This window comes from Lactuca virosa, chromosome 8 (genome assembly GCF_052849685.1).
Source record: "Lactuca virosa cultivar CGN04683 chromosome 8, Lactuca_virosa_CGN04683_v6, whole genome shotgun sequence".
NCBI lineage: Eukaryota > Viridiplantae > Streptophyta > Magnoliopsida > Asterales > Asteraceae > Lactuca > Lactuca virosa.
Window position 1 is genome coordinate 251,083,369 of NC_136433.1, and position 11,680 is coordinate 251,095,048.

Here is an 11,680-nt window from a genome sequence, read left to right on the forward strand (position 1 = left end):
TCAAAACCTTTTTCTTTTATTTTAAAACTTTGCGGAAAAACTTATCCTTACAATCCATATGAAAACCTTGTTGTTATCTATTCCTAAGCAATATAAATATCATAACTCTTAAGTAATAGCCCAAAATTCTGATCACCGAACCATGCGATTGAAATCCATCTTCGCGATCAGAATCAGCATGTACTTAATAGAGTTAGACAATGGACTTTACCTGAAGTAGAGCCAAACTTATTGACTTTAACATCCTTAGGTAAATTTGGCAGCTTCGTAACCAATGCCCCTTCCTTTGGCAATAGTTACCTATGGACCCTTGATAACGGGACTATCTCAGACTTCGCCTCTCTCTTTACCATTGGGTCAACCGAGTTGACTATGGCCGATCCCTTTCCATTGGGAAGAGAGAGCTTTACTGGATATCCAATGTCATCATTGTCAATGTCCATAGCGTTTTAGGAAGTTGATCTTAGCAAATAGATAAGATCATTAAGGGTCTTGTCTTAGTCTGTTTCATAGGATTTCCAAAAGAACTTACTATGTGACTTAGAAAGTAGTTGAGCCACCAACTTTCTCAAGACTTTGACACCCAACTCTCCCGGCTTGTCAATATGTGACTACATCTCCAAGATGTGATCACACCTAGACCTTGCCTTGCCAATAGGGCTTGAGTGACCTTAAACTTTTTAGGAACTTGTGGGTTAGGGAGAATAATTGGAGGAGGTGAAAGAAGTATGATATCCTTGGGACATCATCTTCATTTAGGAAAGCTTGTTTCAAGAGATTTGGGAAGATCATAAATGTCTAGACCAGACATCTTTTTGGGAGATATTCAAGATAGTTGATTTAAAGTCCTTAATATGACACCCAATATGAAATATTAAGGCTAGGACCCAACAAACTATTTTATAACTTAGAAGAGGGATGCCGTAATCCAAGCTATAAAATATTTGAAGGTAGGTGAATGACGATTCACCAATTTCCACCATGAAAAACAAAATAATTTATTAGGTTTTAATTGGATTTGAAAGTCCTAGATCTTTGAGATTCATTGAACTGTTCAAAGGCATGTTTCAATCTCGAGTGTGCCCTTCAGGTTTTGTGACTGGGATGCCGAGGATCACAAAACAAGGTGTGAATAACCATGCAAATATACTTGGTACCCTTAATATTTACCCCTTAATCAGTGTGTCGGTTAACCACACACGCTCCACCGATACTATGATAAATATTAAGTTACCCTTTGCCTACCTTGTTAAGTCCAGGTTAGTGTGCCGGTTAACCACACACGCTCCACTAAGGACTTAAGCAAAGTGCAAAGTGTAATTTCATGGGTTAGCACCAAATTCACATTTTCCTAAGTAACTAAGATTGGGTATTAATAAGAGTTTAGTTACTTAGTATTTATCATTAATACTTTTAATGAAAGGAGAATTATAGTCCTTGTCCTACCCGTTCGGCTAACGACCCTCCACCAGTCAAGGAAGCGGTGGGTGAGAGTGGACACCCATGAAAGTGCCATTTTATAGGCAGTAACCTTATACCCCCCTTATAGACCGGCTTCGTGAATGAGGCCTACTAACGGTAAGACTGACTTTACTCTTATACATATATATAAATATTATTAACTTATAATATTATAAAGTATAAGGGTTGAATTTTAACTTTTAAAATTCTAAGGGCTAACTTGGAATTAAAGTATTCATAAGTGAAAACTTTTCAAATTCCAAAACTTGAGGGCAAGTTTTGAAACTATTCAAAACTAATTAATTCCATAACTTATGAGTTTAAAGTAGTTTTAAAAATAAATAAATAAATAAATAAATAAATAAAAAAATAAAAAACTCTTCAAGTTCCATAACTTGAGGACAAGTTATGGAAGACTTTAAACTAATTAATAAAAAAAATAACTTTTTTTTATTGTAACTTATGGAACTAATTAAGGTTACACTTTTTTTTTAATTTAATGAAGAGACTCTTGAACCTCCATAACTTGAGGACAAGTTATGGAGTCATAACACCATTTAATTAGAACTAGACTCTTCATTTTGTAACATTTGCCAACTCTTATGAGTTTTATGATTCTTAAATGTGACTTTTCATATAACTTGAGGACAAGTTACAAAAACACACTTTGGAATCAACTCTTAGATTAAAATGGACTGAAAACAACTATTTCACACAACTTTTCTATTAATCTAAGAACCTCATAAGAACAAGATAATTCAAATCATCAATCTTCAAGAAATTAGCATGAACATACAAACTAATACAAATCTTGAAATTATGACAATTATCTTAGAAATTGGATTAGCATGAACATTACCACATCAAAAACAAGTTTATAAGTCCAAAAACATCTTAGGGTAATGTTCCTAGTCCAATTCCAGCCAAAACAATCGAATATATGCATCCAACTCGATTTTTCAGCTACTTTTGCAAGTATAACAAGAAAACAAGTCTAGGCTCTGATACCACTGTTGGGTTATGAGCATTCTAACACTCCTAAGTATACATGCAACCCTAAATACCGTGGATCTATGTTTTTCTCTATTATACATATAATTATGAACATCCAAGGTATTATCCTAATCTAGCATACAAAATAATAAATATAACAAGATAGAATACATACCTCTTTGATGTAGAATGTCTTCATGAAGCTTGAGTGCCTAGTGCCCCAAGTGTGACACCTCAAATGGTTCACACAACACCAAATACACTTGGAATAACTTGAGAGAAACTTGAACACTCCTTGAAATCGTCTAGCCCTCACACTCACACATTAGTGCACGATTTCTTGAGCCATGGGATTCTTTTATATGGTGGCTATTAGGGTTACACCATGTAACTCATAACTTTACCCATTCCTTATGCTCCATGGATTTTAACCTCCATGGAGTATCCATGGGTCACCCCATGGACTTAGTCCAACATAAGGAATCTTGGATCACAAGCCTACATATATAAGAATGAATGATTTACACAATCAACCCATATATTTAATTAGTCTCCTTTTGATCACTTAATTAATTCCAAATTAATTCTTGATCAATACTAATTAAATAACTTTATTAATATATTAGAACTTATAATATATTAACCAACCTTAAGTGTTATTCTCTCATTATAGTCTATCCAAATGCATGATGCCATGCAACCCAAATGGACCATGCCGGGTCGGGTCAAGTCTTACCAATTATAGTTATGGACTTAGACATTAATCCAACATATCCATCTAAACATCATATTGATTCAGATAGAAAAGATTGAGACTTGGACTTAATGGATTAAGTTGGAAAAGATGCACTTTTGTTCCCTTTGAGACTTAAATACTAGATCTTGGTTGGTTGGACCATTCTAATGGATAAAGTTGGAAACTTTATCCATTATGGAGTTATTAGGAATGACAAAATGCAATCTTGATGAGTTATCTTGTATCATGCATGAGTTTGGGTGCTTATTATGGATGTTATTGAGCATTGGGTCCCATTAATACATGCAAAGGAGTAAATTGCCAAATGTACGTGTTAAGACATCATTTAGGATCAGATCTAAGAATTGAACATAGTGGCTTAACGAATTAAGCACTTAGTAGGGATATGAGTTGGTTGTGGAGTACGCTGGGCATACCCATCTCGTACACTGTGCGTACTGGCTAAAGAAGGTGTATGCTGGGCATAAGTCTGAGTAGTCGGGCGTACTCAGCTACCATTGACTTTTGTTGACTTTTGGGTTTTGGGCCATATTTGGACTACTAGGGTTTTGGGCCTTGTTGGGCCACTACTTCTTTCGACTTTGGGCCTTCTTGGATTTGGACCTAGAATGGGCTTTGGGTATCATTTTGGAATTTGGGCCATATTGGGTTTTTGGTGCCATTGGGTTGGGCCTCGGTTATTGGTCCAAGTGAGGAAAGGGTAAAATGTTCTTGTACCCTGGAAGTTGGACAAATGAATCAGATTCCTAATTATGGTTTATGGCCTAATTATTAATTAGGGTTTTATTTGATTGATTAGCGCGGGGATTATCCGGATAAGCAGTCCGAGCGTTTTATCTGATTTTTAGTGATTTGAGCTGAGTTTCCTCATAGTGTTTAGCGGGTCGAAGGCACCAATGTCAGCCCTTGATTTATTATGATTAGGATGCTAGTTGTCCATGTGACGCTTGCATGTGTAGTATGAGATATGTAGTATGAGATATGTATATTAGGGAACTCACTATGCATTGTGCTTACGGTTTTATGGTTATGGTTTCAGGTACTTCCGGTTCGAAAAGGAAGGGGCACGACTTGATCGCAGCGCATCCACCCAAATTTCCGCAACTTTATGATTTTGGGATTGAATTCTGATACTATTTTTGCTCCGATATACTTTTGAATGTTTGGAAAAATATAATTGGTGTTTCTGATTAAACTAAAAATGAAAATTCTACCTTATAATTTTTGGGACGTTTTATTAGAAGCTTGCTTTCTGCTAACTCAACATTGAGAGAAATAAGAGAACTTAATATTGGTGGGTTTAATATAATAATTTAAATGCCCTTTTAGAATATTCTACAAACTTATAATTTTTTGGTGTTTGTTTTCAAGATACAATTAATAGTGATTGAAATAAAATCCCAAAACATTAAAGGATGATATTTCTACCGATTAGAAAGTAAACTATACCAAGGAAAGTTTAATTCATCCTTTATTAGATGGTATTCCTGGTTTATATTTCAACTTTATATTTGAAATCTTCAACACAGATTTCACAATTATGTTTTAACATGTAAAATATAATTATAACTACTATAGTTGTTAATAAAGTTGATTAGTATCTTGCTTTAAATCTATGACATTCATTAGAAAGGAAGTCATACACAATGGTGTATATTTCCATAATAATTATTTTCTCTACACTTTAGTGATAATATCTTTAAGAATTTTGTATATACAAATATGATTGACATATGTCAAATAAACTATATTATTTGCCTTCAAAGATCCTTTTCTTGAATTTGGAATATGTTTATTTCATTTATATAATAAAGATAACAATGCTATAGATAAGGTAGATTTAAAACAAGTTTAAGTCCAAAATTCTTGTATATAGAACTTAATTTTATTTATTAAAATATTTGTATTTACTTTATAATTCTATAAAGAGATTTATTCTCATAAATAGAAGTTAATCATTTCATAATAAGAATATTATCGTATAAAAACGATCAAGTAAATAATCAAACGTTTAAATAAAATAAATGAGACACATATATTTGGACTATTTAAATTTAAAACATACATTGTTCTAGAACAAACATTGTTTTATATTACAAGTAATTTATGTTCTAAGCATAAATAATAAACTAAACTCTGAGAGTGTGGTTCCAACTTTTTTGTGCTCAGAGGGTTACTCTTCTTTAAATACCTGCAAGCCATTTACAAATATTAGATTAACATTAAGTAACAAGTACTTGAGCATTATATGAAATGTATGAGTTCTATCTAGTACATACCTAAAATACTAGTCTATTCCGGACATTCTTTTCTAGATAAGAGGAGCAATTTCTCTTCTAGTGTCTAGTTTCTCCACAAAATAAACAAGATCTATCTATTTGGGCCTTCTTGGATTTATTGGGATTAAAGGTGTTTAGTCCATAAAATATGGGTCTCTTATATCACACAAAGTGACTCTTTTTAATCTTACATTATTCCATTCTTGGAACTAGTTTAAAACAAATATCATTGTATTTTGTGGAATATTGCTTAACCTGTTATATTATCAGATATATATATATATATATATATATATATATATATATATATATATATATATATATATATATATATATATAGAAATTATCCAAAACTTCCTAGTAATCTGGGATAACTTGTTCCTAGTATGATGTTAGAAGCCTCTTCAGCATCACAGTGATGCATTTACTAGGTATCATATTCTGGTCTATTGCTCAAAGCAGGTTCTTTAGAACTAGGACCTTTAAGTTTATATAATTTCACATCTCTCACGAGATTGTTTTTCAAGACATGAACCCATTCATTGAATTTGTATCTATTGAATGTTATTGTTTTATTAAGTCATTAAAGAAAATGACAATTCGTGGTTATGAAAGTGGATTATATACATCTACAAAATTTTAACAAAATTCATTTAGTATTTTCAACATTTAATCCTTAATCATTAATACTCTTTTCGTTTCCAAAAACATTAATAATCCAAGTCTAAGATCAAAGTTGCAATACAAATAAATAGTTACATATCATTTATCCCATTCATTTGAATCCAACCCGGTAGATATCGATTATCAATTATACTCCACTATATAATTCCTAGATTTATGGGATTTCTAATAACAAATTTAATAAGACATGTTTGATCCCATCCATGCCTCATAAATCTCTTGCTTAGGTATCTTTTATCACAAAAGATTTTCGATCAAATCATCCAATTTGTAAAACTTGTGTAATCGGCTTATAACTTGGTTATAAAAATCGTGAAAACACCCCGACTATCAAAAGATAGGACTAAGCGGTTAGGTATCTTTTATCCCACTAGTGTAGACAAGAGATGTGTGAGTGTTCTTCAAAATGGATTGTATATATTTGAGGTTTGTAAGGGGTCTTTTATGTTTTATAATTCTGGTTTTAAAAAACATATTATATCATGGTTATTGCATGCATCCAATAAGTCATGATATATTTTTAAAAAATCTTATTTTATGTAAAATCACATTTTAACAATGTTCTTTTATAAAACCCGGTTTTGTATAATTGACACGATCAAATTTTAATAGCTAGTATTAAGTTTTACATTTGAGCTCTTTAGAAGATTTATAAACCTTTTAATAAAACTTCATTTTATAAAATAATGCTTAGAGTTTGTTAAGTTTATAAATCTCTATTTTAAACTTTTATAATTTTAATCTCGAAATTTTACCAGTTACTAGTTTTAATAAATAAAGCTTGTTCTATTTTATAACCATTTTTACCATCTTATGTTTAAAGGTAAATTTCATTAAAACCATACTCTTTTGTGATGTTTATTTATTTTCATATATTGTTTTGCATTTGAAAAACTAATTTATCAACCATAACATAATAATAACATAAATATAAACACACAAACATGCAAAAAACATATGTGAATAAATCAACCATCTAGTGACATTTTGTGAACCATCACAAAAAGCCAAGTCCATTCCTATAGGGACTTTTAAAGGGACAAAAAAAACTTCTAGTAATGTCGCTGAAGCTCTCACTTGAGAAAACATCTATTGTTTGCAAAAATTTGAAAAGCTTATTGAAATGTAATATTTTAAGCAACATGCAACGCTTACATAAAATGTTGGAAAAATTGTTGCATTAGGACCAACAACCCTAATGGAATCTGCCAACAACAACACTTTGGCGACAGTTTTCAGAAAGGTTGTTTTTGCCCCTACATACCAAAAGTTGCAAAAATTACCATTTTGTATTCAAAAAATGGTTCCATCTTCATTTCTTGTTAAATTTTTGTACAAAATAAATTATTTCTAAAACTAATCAATTACTTACAAAAATAAACAAAGAAAACTAATCTATTTAATTATTACATATCATATGAATAAATAAATATTATAACCACTTTTCAACAAATCAACACAAACAACAACACACACATCCATATATATATATATATATATATATATATATATATATATATATATATATATATATATATATATATATATATATATATATATACACTCAAAGTTATATAATACAACTCTTTATTTTCTAAAACAACTTTAGTGACAAAAAATACATGTAAACTTTTGTCACCATATAATAACAATTATAAAGTTGTTATAAAAAATATGTATGGATTTTTTTGCAAGAGAAAACCATCTATGTTTTCCAAAAACAAATATTTCATCAACTTAACAAATAATATAACTAATCTTGTAAAAATGGTTCTGATACCAATTGTTGGGTCTTTATTCAAAAATTGTTTCATAAACACAAAGATAGAAAAGGAAGCCTTTAATTTTGAACAAAATAAAACTAGTTTTATTCCTACCAAAAATATCATTTTGCAAGAACTTAAAAAGATTAAACATAACCAAATATGAAGAAAGTAAAACAACCTTTGAAGACTTTGGTTCCTTTTGGCAATTATGAAGTTGATGAAGATGGCTTTAAGCTCCGAGAAAGAAGTTCTCTAGAAGTATCTACCAACAGTTAGCCAACTTGATAAGATGCTAGTCTTGTATATTCTTGTAATAATAGAACACTCTTAAGCTTTAGGTTAACACCCAAGTATTAACTTAAAAAGAGTTTGCAAGTATCATCTTGCATCTAGAAAGAACTTAACACGTTAAGAAACTTGAGAGAAAGAGGAGTTAGGATGCCCAAAATCTAGCGGTTTTTGGCTATCTCATGAAGAGATACATCAAAGCTTTTTAACCATCTTAATCCAAGTCCTTTACCCATTGTGTCTTGATGCTTTAAGACACCATGCCTTTAGCAACAAAAGGCAATAAGTGTAAGAACAATGCTTTATGATTAAATAAATGCTAGCGTGTATTCTTTTCCCTTTATGGCCTTCTTGGATATTTTATAAAAAGAAGAAGCTAGTAAAAAATCTTCTAATTTTTTTATAACTTATAAAACATATAAATCCATTTATGAGAAAAAAAAACAAACAAAACAAAACAAAAAAAATAAAAAACAAAAACAAAACCCTTTTGGTCCAAGAAGATGTACATGTCATAATAAATCATAACTTATGATATATTTTGATACTTGAGATTGAAAATTAATACTTCCATGAAATAAATAATTTCCAATTAATTACAAGATATATATTTATTTATCAAGAATCAAATTTTTATAAATAATATATTTGCACCAAGTTGTTAGTGTGACCCTTTATGATCATATATTATCTAGCAATATCATTCTATAATGACTCTTTGGTATATAGATCTTTCCCCATGGAAATCTAATGTCATACATAGTATAGTGAGAAAAACCCACACGAAGTTAGCAACCCTAAGTCTGAAGTCTCAGCAGATGAAACAGCTAGCACGAACCACCTAATATTAATTAAATACCAGTCCTCAATAAAATACTCATATCCATTAAAGTTTGATCCAGATGGTCAGAAAAAGTCGATGACCATAGTCAATGGTCAACTGATCAATGCGACCGCGCATCTGAACCAGCTTATGGTCGTGTTCCAACCACTAAAGTCCAACATTGTTGTTAACCAGCCAAACTAGACGTCGCGACTAAGCCATGGTCGTTTCACGTCTCTATGGCAGAACAACTACTTATATTAAGTGCTTAATCGTTTCAACCAGATGCTACAACTTTTTGAAACCTTCTAAGGAGGTTCTTAATTGATAAAGTTTCCAACTTTATCCACATACAAGCCATTAACATCACTTACACAAACCTTAGATCTAAAAAAAAACTTAAAAGGCAAGGACTTTCTTGCCTGGCTCCAAGAGGGCTTGAGCATGGACTCCATTCACACAAATACGCACCACGACTAATAAAATTGGCACGCACCGCCTGGTCGCATCGCAAAGCCAACCTTCATTCTTATTACATTAATTATTTATAATTACTCATATTTGAGCATCGATATCTCATTCACATATATACTTATTTTTTGACACATTATATATCGTTTTGAAGCTCTCACAAAGGAGAACACAAACCCATTAACATATATATATATATATATATATATATACACACACACACACACCCCCATAACATATACATAATTAAATGTGTCCAAAGTTAGGAAAAACGCATAGTTTTTACTAAAATTTCCAACACTTATGTGTATGTTATCTGCATGCATTCGCATTCAAATGGGCTGAAGGATTCAATTGTTAGAACACCTTGAGTCTCTAGTATTTTCAATGCATAATATACTAATATGAAAATTCAATTGTGTCCATATTTTCATGTCTGCATAAGTTTGGTCAATTTTAATTCATGTTTGTGTAGATTCATGGTTACACTAAAATAGGGGAAGATTGTTGGTGAATTTTAGTGTTCAAAATATATTCTCCATAATTATTTTTGTAACCTCCGTCCTTTAATTAGGAAATTGATCACACGATTCATCAAAAAGATTCAACATTGATTTCAAAAACTTTCATCTCTTCTCAAACCCGACATACTCGAATGGTGATAATTTTTACCATTGAGTGTGGTTGCCCTTCTATGTGATGACACCTTGCTCTGATACCAGTTTCTTGAGTTGCCCAGATATAAGTTTATTGAGTATAGTAGTGATTCAACATGGCAGAAGAAGATTTATGATCTAAACTTTTTTTTTATTGCATCAAGCGTACACACGATTGTTTCTTACATATTTATACTAATGATATGTAACTGCCATGTAACAGTCATGGCAATTAATTATTAAAATGCTTCATAAACAACGCAACGATTTAGAATCCATGTACAAATAACTGACAGGTTTAACTTATACTTTAACACCAACAAGCTTAATAATGAAGCACGACAAGATCAAATTCAAGAATAGTCGCCGTATCATTACGGAAATATGGCTGAGCAGTGGCAATCCCACGAGCTAGTCGGAAAACGCCAGTACCACCAACAACAGACATTTCACGAACCTGACTCAAGATAGGGTTCGTGCCAAGAATCTGTAGGGTGCTACCGTTGAAAGCACCTTCTGTGAAGACAAAGTTCATGTTCATAAGAAACCGTGGTACTTCCAAGGATGCTGATCCAAATAGCCCTTGGCCCCTACCGATCCTCATGGAGCTTGCTTCTGGATCAACGGTTAGAGGGTTGTCAAACATGAAGCCAAGACCAAATTGGCTCATGCTGGTTGAGGTGATGTTTGAGTCGAATACTTGATAAGCAGTTTGACTTGGTCCGGCGATGGTGTCATGAAAATAAAAATGTAGGTTTGTAGACTTTTGTTTTTTGAGTGAGAGCTCCTTGAACCAGTTTTCCACTGCTTTTGGCCCTTCAGAAACGCTTTGAACCAATGGGATTGCTATCACAATTGTGCATAGCATCAACATGACATGCTCTTTCTTCATTTTATCAGAAATCTAAATACTCAAAAATTTAGGGACTGGATTCTTTGTTTCTGAACAAGAAATTTGGGATTGAAGGAGATTTGGAGTTAAAAATGGGGTCTTCGAAAGGTAAAAGATGTAAACTTGAATCTTTAATCCTATTCCTGCAAGCAAACTTCTTAGGAATGAAAAGATCGAAACTTAAGAGAAAGAAGGACAGAAACTTGTTTCCTTATAGAAGCAAGCAGAGGGTCGCATTTATAATGAGACAACGCCATTGTTGAATACTATTCCTTTTTTAAAAGAGAAATGGGTTGGATTTTGAATACTGTAGTTTTGTCTGTGGAATTGTGGGGAGTAGTATGTTCTAGAACATGTGTTTTGTGGGCGAAAGGAACTAGATGTAAACGAGGAGATTTTTTTTTACTTCCTTCTCTTCCATCTCTAAATTATAGGGCGAATGGTGTCGTTTGGATCGGTTAGTAGCTAAAACCAAACGATAGCCAAAATATTTGATAATACATTTTCTTAACCATTAGATGACAGTTAATTTCGGTTTCGGTTAAAGGTTTAGTCGGTTTTATCATTTACACTATTGAATGATCATAATAGTTGCTAGAGTTCGATTTTG

General features: G+C 32.0%; 1 pseudogene; it reads right to left on the bottom strand.

Annotated features, from left to right (window-relative positions):
* Window positions 1-10,302: 10,302 nt before the first annotated feature.
* LOC145133684 (dirigent protein 22 pseudogene) lies at window positions 10,303-11,268 on the bottom strand (annotated as a pseudogene).
* Between the last annotated feature and the right edge of the window lie 412 nt (window positions 11,269-11,680).